This window comes from Pteropus medius, unplaced genomic scaffold (genome assembly GCF_902729225.1).
Source record: "Pteropus medius unplaced genomic scaffold, Ma_sr-lr_union100, whole genome shotgun sequence".
Lineage (NCBI taxonomy): Eukaryota > Metazoa > Chordata > Mammalia > Chiroptera > Pteropodidae > Pteropus > Pteropus medius.
The window spans coordinates 13058235-13076736 of NW_024351073.1; the positions used below are offsets into that span (position 1 = coordinate 13058235).

The following is an 18502-nucleotide window of genomic DNA, read 5'->3' on the forward strand; positions in this document are numbered from 1 at the left end:
TTTGGATTTTTTTTCACATTTTTTAATATTATGAATAATATCAATTGTTTATATACAAGTCTTTAAATAAACATATACTTTCTCTTTTGGGGGCAATATCTTGGAGTCAAATAGCTGCATCACCCAATAGGTATGTGTGGAACTTTTTAAGAAACTACCAAAGAGTTTTCAAAGTGGTTACCCCATTTTGTAATCCCACGAGCTGTATATGAAAGTTATAGGTATTCTGCATCATTGCCAATATGTGGTATTGTTAGGGATTTTTCTTTTCAATTTTAGCTATGCTGATAGGTATATAGTGGTAGAACAGTCTTTAAACAAGTCTGTATATAGTTATATAATTTCAAATTAACAAGTTAATCTAAGTTAGGACTTTTTTTATCCCAGGAATTTTCAGTGAATGGTAACTTAGTTTTATACCATTTATCACATTAGTGTTTCCGGCTCTTCCCACGTTTTCTAACTTTACATTCACTCTTCCTTTTTTCTGACTCTCAAAACAGGTAAAAATATCTCCTCATAAATGAATTTACCTGCCTTTTTTTCTATTAAACAATATTGCTCATTAAATAGTATTTATGTATATTTGTTTAGTGACTTATATTTTAGTTATTGCTAAAAATGTATGTGGTTTGGAGTTTATATGCATATTCTAATCTTCACTAATTTTTAGTAGTTTTAAGCAAATTTAATATGAAATGAGATTAATTTTCTTAAAGTTTTATATATTATTTATTTCATTTTGTTTAAACTTATCGATTATACCTAAAGATACAAAATAGAATAAATTTGAGCTTATAAGAAAGGGATAAAATGCCAAGCAATTATGTCTACTAAGAACTAATTCTTTTATTTTAATTACACCCTGCACTTTTTGTTGTTATTTTAAAAGACCTACTAAAGTAGAATTGTGGCTTTGAAAATATAAAATATATTAATATTGTATGTTCATTTTTCAATTATGCTCCCTAGTTTAAGTTAATTCTCTATAATTTCAATTAAATCATCTTTCATTTTTAACTGACCAAGATAATAAAGATTCATTCTTGATGTGATGTAGCAGCTATGTCCCTTTGAAAGAATACATTATAATTACTTTAAAAAATTAAGTAATATTATTGACCTTAGCAATTTTTTCCATCTATTTCAAGTGCAATTTAAAATCAGTGACTTTCTGACTAATAATTACATTACTTGAACTATGAAACAAAATATTTTTATCATAATGTCATTTATAAACTAAAACAAAACTGTTAGGGGCATTGTAGTGTGGGAGAGGGAAGAAAAGGTCTAATTGTATACAACCTTTTCTTTTTTACTACTTGATTATTTCTGAATTAAGTAGAGAGGATATCACAGATTATTAGACAAATAGATAACATAATTTTATAGCTGACTGAACTCTTAGAGATAATATTGTCTAATTTCCTCACATTTTCCAATGAAATTAACTAGAAGCTTTTTAAGTGGCTCAAAGTTATAAAGCCAGTTAGTGCCAGAATTTTGACTCTAGTCCAAACTTTCTGATATCCAATCTAGCTTTCTTTATTTCTAGAAGTTTATAATATCTCAAATTCATGAGTGTATATGAGCAAAGCTGGCCTCCGAAAAGTAAAACGTTTACCTTAAAAGTTGGTAAATTCAGCTATTTCACCTCTATGACTTACATATAAGCAGAAATATATACAATACATAAGAATCTCTTAACGTTCACCAAACATTCCTGTGTTAGTATTAGTTTGATGTTCCTGCTCATAGATCAGTGTGTCATTACTTTGTTAAGCTGCTTCCTTTTTGTTTGTTTTGTTTTTAAATATATATTTAAAACAACACTAATGTGGAATTTCTTCCCTGATAATTAAATAATCACAAAACGATGCAGAGAGATAATATTCGAAGCTAAAGTTTATAGAGAAGCAAGATGATATTCATGTGAGTCATAAGATCAATAGTTAAACCACTGTCTTAATGTAGTAATAGTCAAGATCTAGAAAAGTCTATCAGAAATCTAAGTGGAGAAATTCCTGTATATATAAATCACAAGCTTCCTACCAGCGCAGAGTAATTTTTTCCTTTATTCCATCATGACTACAATTCTCAGTGTTTAGAACAAACCTAGGTAAATGAAGGAAGTGTAGCTTCCATTTAGATATCCATTCACATTCTTTATTGATTACACCATGACTCAGACAAACATATTTGTGAGACATGGTGGAGAGTAACACACCTTGTGTCAAAAGGCCACCAGGTTTCCCACTAAGTATCAAAGACCAAAGGACAAGCAATTACTGGCTCTTTTTATTCCTAATTTCTCATCATTAAAATATGAGTAAAATACTCATTGTAACCTATGTCACTAGATCCCTGTAAGAATCAAATGAGATAATACGTGGAAATTTCTCGGCATACTTTAAGGGTGACTTAATTTGAGTTATCTTTATTTATTTATTTTTTTAGGTCGAATTTTTATTAGAAGCCTTGAAAAAGCATGATCACAACATTTCTCTAAGATTAAGAATGTGTCTGAGAATTTCAATAGAAATTCTTACCATGAAATGGTAGGGATTTATATGAGGTTTAAGAAACTTCTAGATAAGGCGTGAACAAGCGAGAAATGAATTTTTCAGCTCCATAGTTCTTTTGAGCTTTGCTATCACATTACTTCTGTGGGAGAACTGAGATATCAGAAATCATCATCATTTTGACCCAATATATTTCTAGTAAATGTTCTTGAGATAGCTATAGACTAGAGTAGGGTCATTTTCCTGTTTAAAAAATAAACAGTACTTACGATTTTTAAGGAAGAGGAAGAATGAATTGTCTGAGATAAAACTTTTCGAAATTGAAAAATTTGTGCTAATGGTATTAAATCATTTGGAAATTCTAGATTGAATTTATTTTTTAGGCTGAAGTTTATTTTTGTCGAATTTTATTTTCTGGTAAAAAAATATAATTATTCTGGCTAAACTGTTAAAATATACTATTTTATCAGTCACGAAGCTAATTTTTTAAGGATGCAAAAATGCATTTTGTAAGTCATAAAAACAAGATATTTTTCCTATTCTTTTGGGAACAGGTATTTTTGTTTGGGAATTTCTACCCATCAAGATGTTACAGTGATATGCATTTTAATTCTGAATTTGCTCTCTGCTGGCTGAGTGGCATTGGTTAATATACCTAACTTCTCAGAGTCTTAGCTTAATTAATAAAAATTTTAAAAAGATAATAATGCCTGCTTAATAGTATTCATTTAAGTATTTCAAGAACAATAGCCATAGCTGAAATGCATACAAAACATCTAGCACATAGCATGCATTTAATATACAGTACCTATAATTATCACTTCTGTATCTTCTCTACTCCTCCCACAAAGTAGTAGTATTTTGCTTTGTTACTCATGAGTGCACGTCCACATAAAAACAATTATTTTTTTAATGTAGATAAAACCAAAAACCAACAAAACAAAACTACTGCAGTCACACATACCCTCTGCAGAAAGACCCTTAGATCCTATGAGACTGGTCATTTGGAAACATCATCAGTGCAAACTTATTTAGTCAGGGCTTTTTAGTATGGCACAAACTTAGCTTAACTTAGAGTGCACTTGTTTTAGTTGCCGATGATAATTGCTAGTGAACGAGCTTGAGGAAAATAAGCACTGTCTTAAGATTTTAAAAAGTTTTCAATAGAGGTCCTTATTTAAGATCCTCAGAATGACAGATGGCTTTAACTGCATGACCATTGAACATCAAAACTGTGGGAATCCATCGGATTTTCACTTATGAGGGCTGTGTTAACAGCTAGTAAGGTCACTGCAGAAGAAATTAGCAGTTACATTTCCTTACTATTTATTTACAATTTATGTGCATCAATTTCAATTGAAGCAGCCTCTTTTCTGCTAGAACACTGTGAGTCTAATGTAATTGGATAAAGGTTTTCCTGCTTAACAGCAGCAAAAGTTATTCTTCCTCTCCTGGGATGTGTTGACTGGGTTTCTCCCTTCAGCTCTCACCCTCCACCAGCTGAGGGAGCAAGAGACCTCCTGTGCATGGAACGCAGGTTCAGCCCACCTGGGTCTTTTCATGGTTGCACCTCTGTTTCAAGTTCAAGTGTCTGCCCTATCACAGCAAATCAGTTACACTGCAGTTTTATTGTGTCAAAAGGTTCCATCAGAGAGTTTATATTTTAAGGAAATAGTTGTTTTGTTTTGTTTTTAATTTACTTTAGAGTATATATGGCAAATTCCCCACAATGTTTTGTGCATCTCTTTATTGAAATTTGGGTTTTTCTTAAAGTATATGTAAATATTTAAATATTACAATGCGAATACAGCCTCTCTTTCTCTCTCTCTCTCTTTCTCTCTCTCTCTCTCTCTCTCTCTCTCTCTCTCACACACACACACACACACACACATCAACATATCAAGAGAGTGCCATACGTCCTCAGTGAGACCCACCTGGAAAGACAGAAATGCTGAATGTATCACACAGAATCATCGTGAGAGGACACTCGTCAGCTTTCTCCCTGGCAATGAGATTTTCCTCACTCTCAAGACGCGCAAATGACTTTTTTGATCTGTTCTTTTTGTTATTCAAATAATTTTCTCCTATAGAAGTGAAAACTGTCCAAAATTAACCATTTGGAACTTTGGCATTTAGTTATGTTTTTTGTTTTGTTTTGTTTTGTTTTGTTTTTGTGAGAACAAGATCTCTTCGGGGAAGTGGTTAACTTTTGATGTAAGATGGTCAGGTGGTTAGTGGATGGGTATCAGCAGGTTGTTAGCAACAGCACAGGACTATGTTTAAAATGTTGTTTCACATTTTGATTCTCTCTTTGCTTGTTTTGTTTTAGAAAATTTGTATTTCAACAGATAATAAAGAGATGATTCAGTTAAGTGTAATGTTGTAATCCTCATGTTACTCAGGATAATGGTTTAACATAAACATTTCTGCAAGTGTGATGATACTTTAAAAAAGCTATTTGCAAAACTGCACAAGCAATGCTGTATTCTCTTTGCCTTGGTTTGAGTCCTTTGTCTGTAAGAAACTGCCAAACATGCTAATTTGGTATGAATACTTCCTTTTTTATAAATCAGAGAGTTGTACTCTGGAGGGCTGTGATAAACCTTTAAATTCATTTCACTTAGACAAAGGTTGAAGTATGTCCCAGGCTTGGGGCAAAGACAAGCACAGCTATCTCTTTTATCACATGGCTTTAAACATTTTTCAGCTTTAGGCTTGTCTTGCAAATCAGTTCTATCAGTCTATTAATTGCTTTACTGTACCTGATACCTAACAGGAATGCACCTTGCGAAACAGCAAGAGAAAGCACATTTGTTTAAGTCCTCTCATGGCTTAACACCGTGGCTAATCTCCTTGCAAATTATAGTCATAGTTGTAGTTCATCTATTGTGCTGGAAAAGACAACATTCCTCAGTGGCCTTGGTGCCTTTTCCAATTCCCAGGAGACCTAGGAACCCTCTGCATGTTTTGCCTGCGCACAGGGAGTGTTCTCTGCTAATCAGGTCAATGATTATCGCCCAGCCTAGGGGACCTGACAGGAGCCTATCACAGCAGTTAGAGAGCCACCAAATGCAGCAGGCTCACAGAGGGTCTCCCCTTAAGAAACATCGCTTAGTCCTCATTTACTCACTGGAACCTCTGAGGATTTCAGCTTTTTTTTTTTTTTGTCCTCTTAGACAGAAAGGGGCTCAATATAAACAGGAAAAAGAAGCACAGCATGCAGCTACTGAGAGGGTGTTGATTGAAAACTTCTTCGATCTCCTCACCCTATTCACGGTTGATTTGACTGATTTCTCACCCCGTTCACAGAGAATATTTCAATTAAGGTAAGTGCTGCTTGATCTGGGTGTCTGCATCACACTGGATTTCTGCACTGAAAGTTCTTACTGACTAAACTGACATTCTGCACTGCAGCAAGTGACTGTTTGTGTCAGGAAACGGCTTAGTTTATAAGCAACTGTCCTAGAATGAAAACTGCCGTTTGGATAATGATATTTCAGACCCATTGGTTTTGAAATGAGAGAATTCTGACTCACATCAAAAGAAAATAAAAGGAAATGCGAAAAATTAATTTCTCACTTTACCCCTTTAATAATCTAGAGAACTATGCAGTGCTAAGGTAACTAGATTTTGATTGAAGTGTTTTGTTGATGTCATATGGTATAATCTTGGAGTCTGAAAGCTTCAAAGTTAAATTAGAAAGAAAATTTGCAAATGAGAGTTGAAATTTTGTGCAGCTTTCTACTTTAACAATATTCTTGAGATCTTTCTGAGTTTAAGGATTTAGGACTAAATCCTTGAATATTTTAATAGTGTCCATTTAATAATTAAAGTTAAATTAACTTTATAATGTGATGTAGTTGTTAGGAAAAATGACCAAAAAGAATTAATATGCCATTGCTATGATTTATAGTTCTTAAACAAGACAGATGCTTTTGTTTTATGAGCTAGACTAATAAAAAAATAAACTTCTTTCTAAAATGCTTATTTTAGAAAGGAGATTTCTTCAATAAGAAATAAAGTTTATGTGTTTATTGAAATTGTGGCTTTTGTATTTGAAGTTGTACTTTGTGATGCAACTAGAGTGAAATGAGGTTATTTGCATTTTACATAGTTTAGGGAAATTATCCAGGTAATTTAAGTAAACTCGTCCACATTGTTCTAAACCCATTTTCTTTATAAGTTTGTTAAAAATATCTACAGAAAATGGAAGCAACTTTTTTCCAAAGTTAGATTGAATTATCTAATTTTTTTCTTTTCTACTTTACTTTGCACATAAAAATATAGCCTGGTGGTTTTATCCTATATTATGATAAATTTCTATGTAATGAAGAATTATAAAATAATTCTATCATTATAATTATGAATAACTGATTGATTGGCTAGCATAAGTGAATAATAGCACCCACTTACCTTGTTATCATGTAGTGCTTATACTTCAAAATGCTTCTCAAATAATAAAACAAACATCATTGAAAATATAAATATATACCATTATAAGATACACACACAAATTGAAGTTCAATAACTAATCTGTTATTGCTAGAGCACTATGTAAATATTTTGTGTGAAGATTTATAATAGAATCTTAAATGTGCTTTATAGAATGAGCACTCATATTTCATGAAATGTTGATTCTACCTTCCTCCTATGGGTATCCTGAGATGGGACATTTTATTAAGATGTTAGAACATGGTTTATATTAATTGACTATCTTTCTGACATTCTCTGGAGAACTTTTTAAGCTGATGTTGATGTTATTGCATCTCCCACAAGAATAAACTATTTTGGGGATACCCATAGGTGCTGACATGTACTCGCTGGTTGACTATATGTTTTTAGCCCAAGCCTGGAAACATTTGTCTACCCTTGTTGCACTGAGACTTCTGTTTTCTCTGAGGGATAGTTTCTCAGTAGCTGAGAGAAGAGTATGTTGACTATAGTTACTGTCATTGGGTCTTTGAAGTCTTTTTTTTTTCAAGCAACTTTAATAAATAAAACGAGACAACATTAACCAAATAGGGCCACATTTGCTATTAACAAACTTATACATTGCAGAAAACATCTCTGTATTTTGGACTATTCTTTGCTCCAAGTTCAAAATTGATACCGATATCCTACCCATTGAACTTTGATTGAATGCACTTACTTGCTCTCTTGATGGATTGACCATGGAAAGATATTTACAGTGTATAAGGAAATGTTTATGTTTAAGACAACTGTAGTTCTCATTCAAAAAGATATATCTAAGGCTTTTAAAGGGAGTTATCATTGTGGCTGTCTTAATTTGCATTATGCAGGATGAAAAGGGAATGGAGAAAATTGTGGGTGCAATTGATAATTAGGGACAATTTATATTCAGTAACACCTGGCTCCTCACTCAGACTTCCTTTTTTCCTCCCCACTTATTATATATTCCTAAATCCCTCCTTAACTCTAGATCCTATCTTGAAACCCATGTTTCATGCATTTCCTGGTAATTTATTCCTTCTGTGAGATCAGAAAACATCTTATAGTATAACCTCACTCAGAGTAGGCAGTTTCAAAATTTAAACCAAAAAAATCTATTAAAACTTTATAAAAGTTACCTTAAAATTTATAACCTGTTTCTCAGTACATGGTATTTTCAATGAAAGACAATATGGGAGGGGCAGCATTTAACATGCCTCTTAAATGCCAGACAGCTAGGATCTTTGTATGTATGATCATGTAATCATCAAGTAAAAATAATGATGTGGAGGTTATTTACCCTGATTTTCCAGATAAGGAGATGCAGGTGAAGGGCTTCCCGTGAGCAGTGATCTACAGCTCAAGCTCAGGTCATGCTGTGGTTAAGGTTTATAATCTTTACATTCTACTTTATCATCTTGTGTTTGTGACCTTTTCCAATATTTGATGTGATACTCATGAGTAATTTAAGATGATAAATTTAAGATAGTACAACTTAATTATATTACCCTCAGAACAGATTAACTCGGCTTACTCAAAATAAGTGATTTCATAAATTCCATAGCCACTAGCGTTTAAAACAAGAATAAATTTTCTGAAAGAGGTTAGTGCTCAAGTTTTTGCATCCAGAAAATTCTGATTACTATTGACAGAAAAAGCACTGTACGATATGGGTAATCAGTACTGGAATTTAGTATTTGTAATATGTATATCTTTCCAAGGGGAATTAGCATACTCAAGATAAAGTCAAATAAAAAATAGATAAAAATTCAATGTCACTTATATTGAAATGAGATTAAAAGGAAGATAAGGATATGTGTTTGTGGCAAAAGACATCTCCAATATTAGAAAATATAAAGAAATTAACAGTTGGATTGAATATTGCAACGTGGACTAAAAAAAGATTTAAATGTATAGGAGTCCTTTTGCTCTACTGACTACATAAACTTCCCATTTTTACAGAGATTTGCTATAGCTTATTATGTAGATATTGTGACAATATTATTCAAACCAAAATTTGGTTCAACCTGTGGCAAACAGGGAAAGAGTAAATTAGGGTTGATCTGGAAAATCTAATATGATTAGCTGTCATATCCAAGGATCTACTGAGATGGGAACTGGAAGTTAGGTTGCATAGTTATAAACCACGACTATTTATTGTGCTCCAACACATTCTGAAGCATCTTAAAAGATCACATTGTACCAGATACTATAAATAGTGGATCAGTTATGATTAGAATAATAATGAATATTTATATATATATTTATTTTTATATATGTGTGTCAATATATATAAGTATATTTACATATATGCTTTAAATATATTTGTATATTTATATACATGTATATGTAAATATACACATATATTTATATGTTGTGTATATATATTATATATTTATTATATATGTGTGTGTGTATGTGTGTGTGTGTGTGTGTGTGTGTGTGTATATATATATATATATATGTATATATATATATATATACACATTTTAAAAATCACCAGCCAGCTTACTTTCCATTCTCTAGATGTTATGGTGAGCTATTGGCTTATCCTAGTTGTGTACAAGAATAACAGAAAAACAAAGTATATATAGATAATTTTCTTTATTACTATTCTTAAAGAATCAACATGACGTATAAAAAGTGGCATTAAAGAGGAGCTTGTTATGCTGAATGTCCACAATGCATGTCTCCCTAGAAAAGATGACCCTGTGTCTAGGCCATGCTGGCCACAGTAAATTTAACCGCAGAAGAATGTGCCCAGATTTAAGACAGCCATCTCTGGAGCAGCCAGTGGCCACCATGTGGCCTTATAAAAGAACTATGTCAATAACATATGCTCTGTATTAGATTAAAATATATATATATATTGAACTTGATGGCCTTTAATGTAAATTAAATGTAGATAACCAGCAGTGATGGGCAGGAGCCAAAACTGAGAAACACAAAGTTGGTAGTATGCAGAAGTCATGAATAAGTTGAAATCATGAGGTTGATAGAAGGAAAAGAAAAGAGGCAAATCCCCTTAGGTAAACTAGAAGAGACATAGTTTTTGACTCACCGTAATGGCTAAGCACAGGAGGGAGTTCTCCTTTGTGGAGGCAACAAGGCTGTGTTGTCCTGGGCGATACTCCAAATGTGCCATGCAATAGTGAGACTTTTACCTGTTTTCTACATTTTTTCACTCTGATTTCAGTCCCTTTAATCAAGTCAATTCACATTTGTGTTTTTTTACAAACTAAAAGATTATAACTGACCCAACATCATACATATTTATAGTCTCAGTAGACAATGTATTGGGCAAAAATGTATAGTGGCTATACGTTGAAGTCAAAATATTTGATATATATATTTTTTAATTTTATAGAACCTGTGTTGAATAATTAAGCTAGAGAGATTGTAGGTAGAGCCTGCAAAGGTAAAAATACTTGATTTTTGTTTGTTTTATAAAAACAAAGTTGTTGACTCATTGTTTAGAAGAGAAACTAATTCACATTGCATGATTTTTTAATTATCAGCATAATTAATACTTTTTGGAATAATTTAAAAATATCTTGAAGATAAATATTGAAATGTCTACTTCCAGATAGATTCAAGCTTATCATTTTCTCCTATCTACTAAGTCATCCATATTTTACTATTGGATTTAAATCTTCTAATTATAAATGTTGAAAAGTTATTCATTAACATAAAGACATGTATATTATTGCCATATATATGTACATATATATATATATATATATTTACGCAAAACTACTCCAATTTTGTATATTGATTCAAGTAATAAACATAGTAGAAATGTGTTTTCTCTAATGATATTCATTTTTTTCCTGTTCCAAACCACACATTCTCATATTTTGGCATATATATATATGCCAAATATATATATATATATATATATATATATATATATATATATATATATATATATATATATATTTGATCTGTGAAATTACCCAGGAATGACAGTTTTGTAAAATATGGAGGTTATTCTGATGAAATCAGAATAGACAAATATGTGGTCAGATCACCAAGATTTAAACAATTTCCCAGGTCAGTTGCACATGCAGACAAGGTTGAGGATTGCTGCTGTTGACCAGCAACTCATGAATTCATGTGCAAATTATTTGGGTCTCTTGTCCAGTGGTTCTAGAGTGGGACCTGAGATTCTGCATTTCTATCAGCCTCCCAGGGATATTGATGTCGCTGGTCAATGAGAAATGCAGCTCTCATTCTTCCCTCCACCACTGCCCTTTCATAGCCACAGGTGGGTAAATGTTCAAGGACCTAGGACATGGCTTACAGCTCAGCTCTCCCTGGGTCAAAGGTTTATAGAACTTCTCAAGAAGCTCTCTCCACTGAAGAAGGGTGATGGGAAGTTCTGAGCAGGCCAAAATAGAGAAACATTTTTTTTTTTTTTAAATCTATTGTTGATTCCCAGTTACCCACTCTGGAAATAGAATAGTTGAATGTTTTAGAAAGCAGCCTATTTAGATAAGCATCGCTAACATATCTAATTCTTTGCAGTTCCATAGAGCAGGGTTACCTTGCTTATCCAACCCCATGTCCCAATGCATAGAAATTTTTGACTTTGTACCACCCAGGATAATTATACACTAAAGTTTAAAATTTATCAGAAAATACTGGCCTCTCAGACAACATTTCAGTTCTCTTCATCCTAGGAATGCAGTCCCGATACTTTATTATTTTTTAGTTCAATTTTGTGCTTCTCTCCAAAAACTAAATGACAAGGATATTGATTTCAGCTCTCTCCTCGAATTTAACCTTTTCTCACTTTCTATTTCCAATTGCCACATGTTCTTGTTATTAATATAACCTACAAAACACTAAGGGAAATATCACATTTCATTAATATGGACACACATTTTGTGTAATTTATATTATCGTTTTTAATATTACAAACTTACCCATAGAATTCCCTATTACTTTTATATTTTTTTCTTCTAGATTGCTTAACATTGCATTAACCATATACTTTTAAATTTATTTATTTATTATTTGTCTTCTTGTGTCTCGTGGTACATTAGAATATAAGTAAGTTCCATGAAGGAAGGTTTCCCCCGCGCCCTTTCATAGCAACCCAGTGCCTAAAATAAGGCAGATTCTCAGAAAATATCTATTGAACAAAGAATGAATAGATAGTCCAAACTAATTACTTAATCACATGGTCTGTATGTTAAAAGTGAGGCAAGTACCTAAAAATTGATAGTTTTGGTTTGCTTAAGACGATGTGAGATTCAAACACATTTCTCAAAGGGCTTACATTCATTGGCTTAATTTACTCAGCGGTTATTGTGTGCCTTTTAAGCGTCGGGTACTATAGTAGATGCTAGAGACACATGGTGACAAACCCCAATTTTCTATGCATAATGTGCTCTGTTGGTGGCTAAGAGGGAAGGCAAGAGAAAGAGCAGTTATAATATACTGTGTGCAATCATGGAAGACATATAGTGGGTGTTTTCAGTGCATAAAGAGTAGCTCCTGACTCAACTCTGAGAGACCATGGAACACTTTCGAGAAGTTTCCTGAGCTATAAGTTGAAAGTGTAGCATGAATTTAGACAGACATAACAGGTAGGGTGATAAGCTCCTAAAAGAAGTCATATTATGTGCAAGGGCACAGAGGTACGATAATAGAGTTCCCGACACCCTCCAGGACCACATTAGTTTTGTATAACGTAATGTCAAAGTGGCATACGTACAAGGAGGGGCAACTTCATATTCATAAGGAGAAAGGAGTGTAAGGAGTTCGGACTTCGACCCAGGAGCAATGGGAACCCATTTAAACACTTTGAAAGTGGGAAGGACAGATACATTGGTGTTCTCTTCTAAGTCATGAATTTTATTTTTCACTCCTTCAAAGTGAATGTGTATTTAAGTAGGTACATTAAAATAAAATTTAAAAAAAAGAAATATACCAGAGGAGAAAATTAGTAATCAGTAAGGCTGAAGGGAGACAGAATAAGACACTCTTAAAATACTAGGCTAAAGATACATGAAAGTTCAGATGTGGGACTTGGAGCCAAATGAGAGGTTAAATGTGCATGAATTTGGACAAGTATGTATGCATATGTGACTTTCAGGGAATCCATTGCATGATTAAGTGAACAAATTTATTTTCATTTCAGAATTTTAGAAAAATGGCAGACTGTGAATGGCCACATCTGCTAGTATTGACTTGAGAAAATGTTCACGTTCTCCTACTTTCTGACTGTGACCTAAAAGAAAATCCCACATTCTTGCCTCTATTCTTGCTGAATAATCAAACTCAAAGTGAACTATTCAAATTTAATGTCACTCACATTCTTAGGAGAATAACATTGTGACCCTTTCATTTCAGAAATAGAAAACATCTAACGTTTAATACTTATTGCCTGGTAATGGGTTATCCAATGGAGCCATAAGCTCTGTGAAAATAAAAATCTGATTTTCTCACTGCTAACGCTACAATGCCTAGATTAGCATCTATGATATAGCTAGTACTTATGTATTACAGGAAGGAAAGAATGAAAGAAGGAAGGAATAGAGGAAGAGCGAGAGGGATCAAAGAAACTTTCAATCTTGACGCCCAAAACTTTATGCATTCTCTCTTTACTATTTTAGTAAATGGCATTGTAGCCTATGCAGTGGGTCAAGTTAGAAATTCAGCTATTATGTTTTCCTTACTTCTTTCTCACACCCTACTCATCCATTTAACATCTGGACCTTTCGATTCTGCTTCTTAATCTCTGTCACATGGATTTTCATCCTTGCCTACTTATGGTTCACATCGTCTTCAATTGTCACTTGCTTATGGTCTCTTTGTTATACTCCTCTCCACAAAATAATGACCCCTGCTATCTGAAGACTGGCCTTTCTAAACACAAATGTGATTACACTGTTCTATGTGTAAAGCTTCCCTTTTAGTGCCTCCTCTCTTTTAGAATATAATGCAGGCCTTTATATGGCATCCATCTGTGGATGCTCTGGATGCTGCCTTCTTTTTAGCCTTGCATAACCTCTAGCGGTCTATTAACCAGCCATCTTTTGGTTCTTTATCCCTGAAATTCATGGTTTTTGTCCGTCATATTAAGCTGACTTTTTGCATGGCAGGATCTCTTGACCTCCAAATCTCAAGGTGTAACTGCATCTCAATAGTGTTTGGCCCCTACCTATCTAGTTGAAAAGCTCCTATCAGTTTTTATAACTTACTTTACACTCCTTCCGCTTCAATCACACTACTCATTACATCATTTAAAAATGCTAAATTCTAGACTTTGATGGCAGGCCGTATACCTGTTCCATTCACTGCTGTATTCCCAGTAACAGACACTAATGTACATAGATCCTTTGTAAAAAAAGAGCTGGTAATGCAATTCTCTGAATTCAAGAACAACCTTTTATTCATAAGCTTTTCTCTTCCACTTGGGCAGTTAAATTTCTACCATTCTGAGTAGAATTTTGCTTCTCCATGTCACCTTCATAAAATGTCAAAAAACACAAAAATATAGTAATAATTAGATTAATTTAAAAAATTTGCCATGCCTGTACTCACTGAAGTGTATTTAATGTATTTTGTATATCATATCCACCTATTGGACTATGTAGATATCCTGTCCTTTAATGAACAATTAAAATTGTTCACACATTTTGGCAAAGGTCACTTGTTTTCAATCAGCTTCTTTCTATGTAATAATTGGGTGACATTTCAGATCCATTTGTGATCAATGAACATGCATATTTTAGCTCAAAATCTATTATCTTTAGAAGTACCACCCTTATAGCTTCTTATTTTATAAATGGATGATATTTAGTGCAGGGGACTACACTAATTCTTATTCCTAGACTTTTTGATCTTTAGAAGAAAATACCTTATAAACCAAACAAACAATAGAAGTTGAGTATTCTTGAGAATCAACAATCGAAAAGCACATCTTGAATAAATACTTTTTGATCTCTTGTGTTTAGGAATGATTATACTGTTTTATTTAATATTATTATAATTAAACTGTATTTTATTACTTGTCCTTTATACGGGGTGAGGTGAAGTGCTCTAAAAATCAATACAGAGTAAACAACAGAATTAACTCTGGAAAGTATTTCTCTCACAGATATTTAGAAGCAATCTTCCCTGGGACCATAATCCTCAAAAGGAAATTGCAGCTCTTGCAGAAACACAGTTTGGGTCACCTAGGTCTAGGTCTCTGGATTTTTTCTAAAAACCTTCACAAAGCACAAATGATATTTTAAATAGCTTGTCAAAGAAAAAGTGATTTTTAATGCAGATTCATCAAATATGATGAGTTTGTACCAGTGCCCCTGAAGGCAAACATCTGAAAAGCAGAGAGAAACATAATGCCAAGATAAACACTGTGACTGGTGTCTTAGGAGGAACATAATATTAAGATAATAGAGAGATATCTCTTGTCAGAAAAAAAAAAAGTAAGCAGGTTTAATATCTCACAATTCTGTAGCTACTCAGAAGTACAATTAGACATCGGGATTTTTTTTCTCTACTGGATGCTATGCCATTTTGTTTCGAAGATATTTTAGAAAAAAGAACAGACCCAATTACGCTCTGCTCTGCAGGCGTGGAGAGAGGCGTCCAACACAGAGCAAAAGCGGCAGCGAGTGAACACAGTTGATACAAAATTTTTGAGATGAAATAATGAAAGCGTCATACTGTTCTTTTCTAAAAAGTAAAACCGGTTGTGTAATGATGGTTGTGTACTTTATGAAGCTACCAGCCCTTTCACACACTGCTCCCTTCTAGATCTTTCTGAGTCCAGTTTTTGTAGGCTCTCAGGTTATCTTCACCTTGAGACTAAGTAGCCACACACCTAGTGACATAGAGTCTCTTTATTATCTTTTGTTTGTTTATTATCTTTTTGTTTGTAGGAGCGTTCCACACAAGAAGTTTGGTGATTCTGGCTTACATAGAAGCAGGAAAGTTAAAATATTTTGTTTCCCAAAGTAATTTATTCTATCTTTGGAAGAAATTGACTGGGGAAACTTTTCCCATTTTAAGCAGAACTGTTTGTGTACTCATATGTATTATACCCCCTTGGAACCATGTAAATCAAATATTCTTTGACTGCATTCAGATGGTCATGAAAAAGTGAAATTATAAATTATAGAACAAATCACAAACCAAGATAAACATCTTCTTCCATATGAAAACCAGTTTGCTTATCAATAGTTCCCAAACTCTGCCTCCTAAATACTTTATCACTTACTGTATCATCAGTGTCCAAGTTCATCCATCTCTCCAGTGTCACTTCGTAGACATATTACAGCTTGAGGCTATTGAAAGACCATTCACATTCTTTCCTTGATCCACACCAAGTACAAAAATTAGGCCCCATTTTTTCTGTCTGCAAGCTTTACAAAAAAGTAAACTTTGTCCAGGTTAGTAAACTTCTCAAAATCTTGAGGGTCAGTAAAGGACCTGGCTATATGTTACACTTATTGCGACATTTTATAGGTTTTGCATTCTAGGAGGAAATTCCAGAATTAGCAGTATGCTAATGAAACAAACTTAGCATTTAGGCTGCTAGATGGAATTTAAACAGCAGAAATGGTTTGTTAAGCATTATGCTCTTTTGGTGTTAGTTATGATTCCCACATAAAAATAAAATATATATGTATATATTGAATGTCAGAAATGCCTGTTTCTAGTATTTTTCCATTAGGTAAATTGTCAGGTAACATAACTATCATAATATATCATGTTCATAAGAGATGTTCATTTAGTGTGCAAGATGTATTTGAAGCATAGTTTTGACCTTATTAGTAATTATATGAAATGAAAGTACAATGAAAAGGATAAAAATGTTATAACATTATTCTCTCAGCCAAGATTATAAGTATTTTCCTTTGGAGGTATGACTGAGAAGAGGTACAATAGGGAGACTTCTGAGGTGCTGGAAATTGTCACCTTGATGTGGATGGTGATTACATGGAGATAGATAAATAGATAGATAGTAGATGATAGATAGATAGATGATAGATAATTGATAGGCAGACAGCTAGATTATAGTGATAGAAATATATGCACATATACAGACATACATAGTATGATTTTTAAATAATTTAAAGAATTATCTATTATGCATGGTTAGCTAAAAACTTTGTTGTAATTATAAAAAATTATCTGTTTTTTCCAAATAAGATTGAGACTCATTTTTATTGTGAACAAAATAATACTATTTTATTTGTTTGTTTTAATCATAATGAATTTTTCCCACCAATTTCCAAATTGAGAGCACCCTGAAAAATTGTTTATAGTCTTTAAACTGATTACACACTGATAGATAAGAAATGAAGAAGCATGTAAGAATTTTTTGTAAGAAGCACATGAATTTATAAATTGGAAAGTCTATACTCATTTTTATAATTTATAAAGTTTAAAGGTAATGATTTTGTGTGTGAGGAGATCATCTGGGGAGAGATCGAAGCAAAAATGAAGTAATTGTCACAAACTTTTTATTGTACGGATGTATTTTAGGAAAAAGTGATAATAACATCATGATTTTAGATGAGGATTCTACAATAAGGACACTTTACCAATACATGTTCTTCATAAAAAGTAATAAAAGCCAATTTAGAATCAAACAGAAGAGCTCCCTACATTGAATAGAGGCAATGCTGCTACAAGCTACTTCCTTCCCAAAGCAATTCTCTGGAACTCTGTGACAAAATCTACCTTTCCCAGTATGATTTTTACCCTTTAAATTGGACTATTAAAGGCCCTTGTGTTAGAAAGGCAACTAGCAGTTTCTAACTAATCAATATCATGATCTATTTTTATCTGATAGACTAAGGATTGAGAAATGGGAACTGGCTCTGAATACTGAGTGTTGGTAAAAATAGGAAAGTTCTATTACATGAGATAATCAAAGAGAGAGAAGACCCAACAAGGAACCACAGTGTATCTCAGACTTACAGGTACTTGACATTGAGGGACAGCAAACAGAAGCAACAAGGAAGAGTATAAAAAGGCCTCAGCTAGGCTGAGGATGCTTCAGGAATTGTTCTGGGACCAATTTGCATATTAAAATAGTTCCCTTAATTCTCTTTGCTGATATCCATTTTTATGGGAACAAGTAAGGCGATTTTGAAAGCTGCGTATTTGAGGTCAATTCAGTGTAAGTGGTGACTATTTATGTGGCTTGCATATAAGATGCTTACCGAAACGAAGCATTATAGATAGCAGTATAGACAATCCTGAAAGTGTAACTAGCTAACTAGCTAGATAGGTGTGTACATATGTATATATATGTAGATATGTATGTATGCACATATATATATACTTTTATTTATTCATAGATACACACATATGCAAATATATGCACAGACGCAATTTCCAAAGGAATTCTGTAATATAATATGCAGAAAAGTGAGAAGTTGCATGTTCTTATTTATGTTCTTATTTAAATCCATCTAGGCATCTAGAGTTAAATCCTGTGATAAACATAAATACCTACTATTTTGCATTATTACTAACAGGTTAAAACAGAAAAGGTGATTAGA

General features: G+C 33.0%; 1 protein-coding gene across 1 annotated transcript in view; it reads left to right on the forward strand.

The window, feature by feature from the left end:
* Positions 1 to 18502, forward strand: part of CDH12 (cadherin 12) — an 843825-nt gene that overhangs the window by 507242 nt on the left and 318081 nt on the right. Inside the window, exon 3 of the mRNA XM_039842741.1 lies at positions 5699 to 5848. The gene's annotated coding sequence lies outside the window, so the exon portion shown is untranslated. The remainder of the gene's footprint in view (positions 1 to 5698; positions 5849 to 18502) is intronic.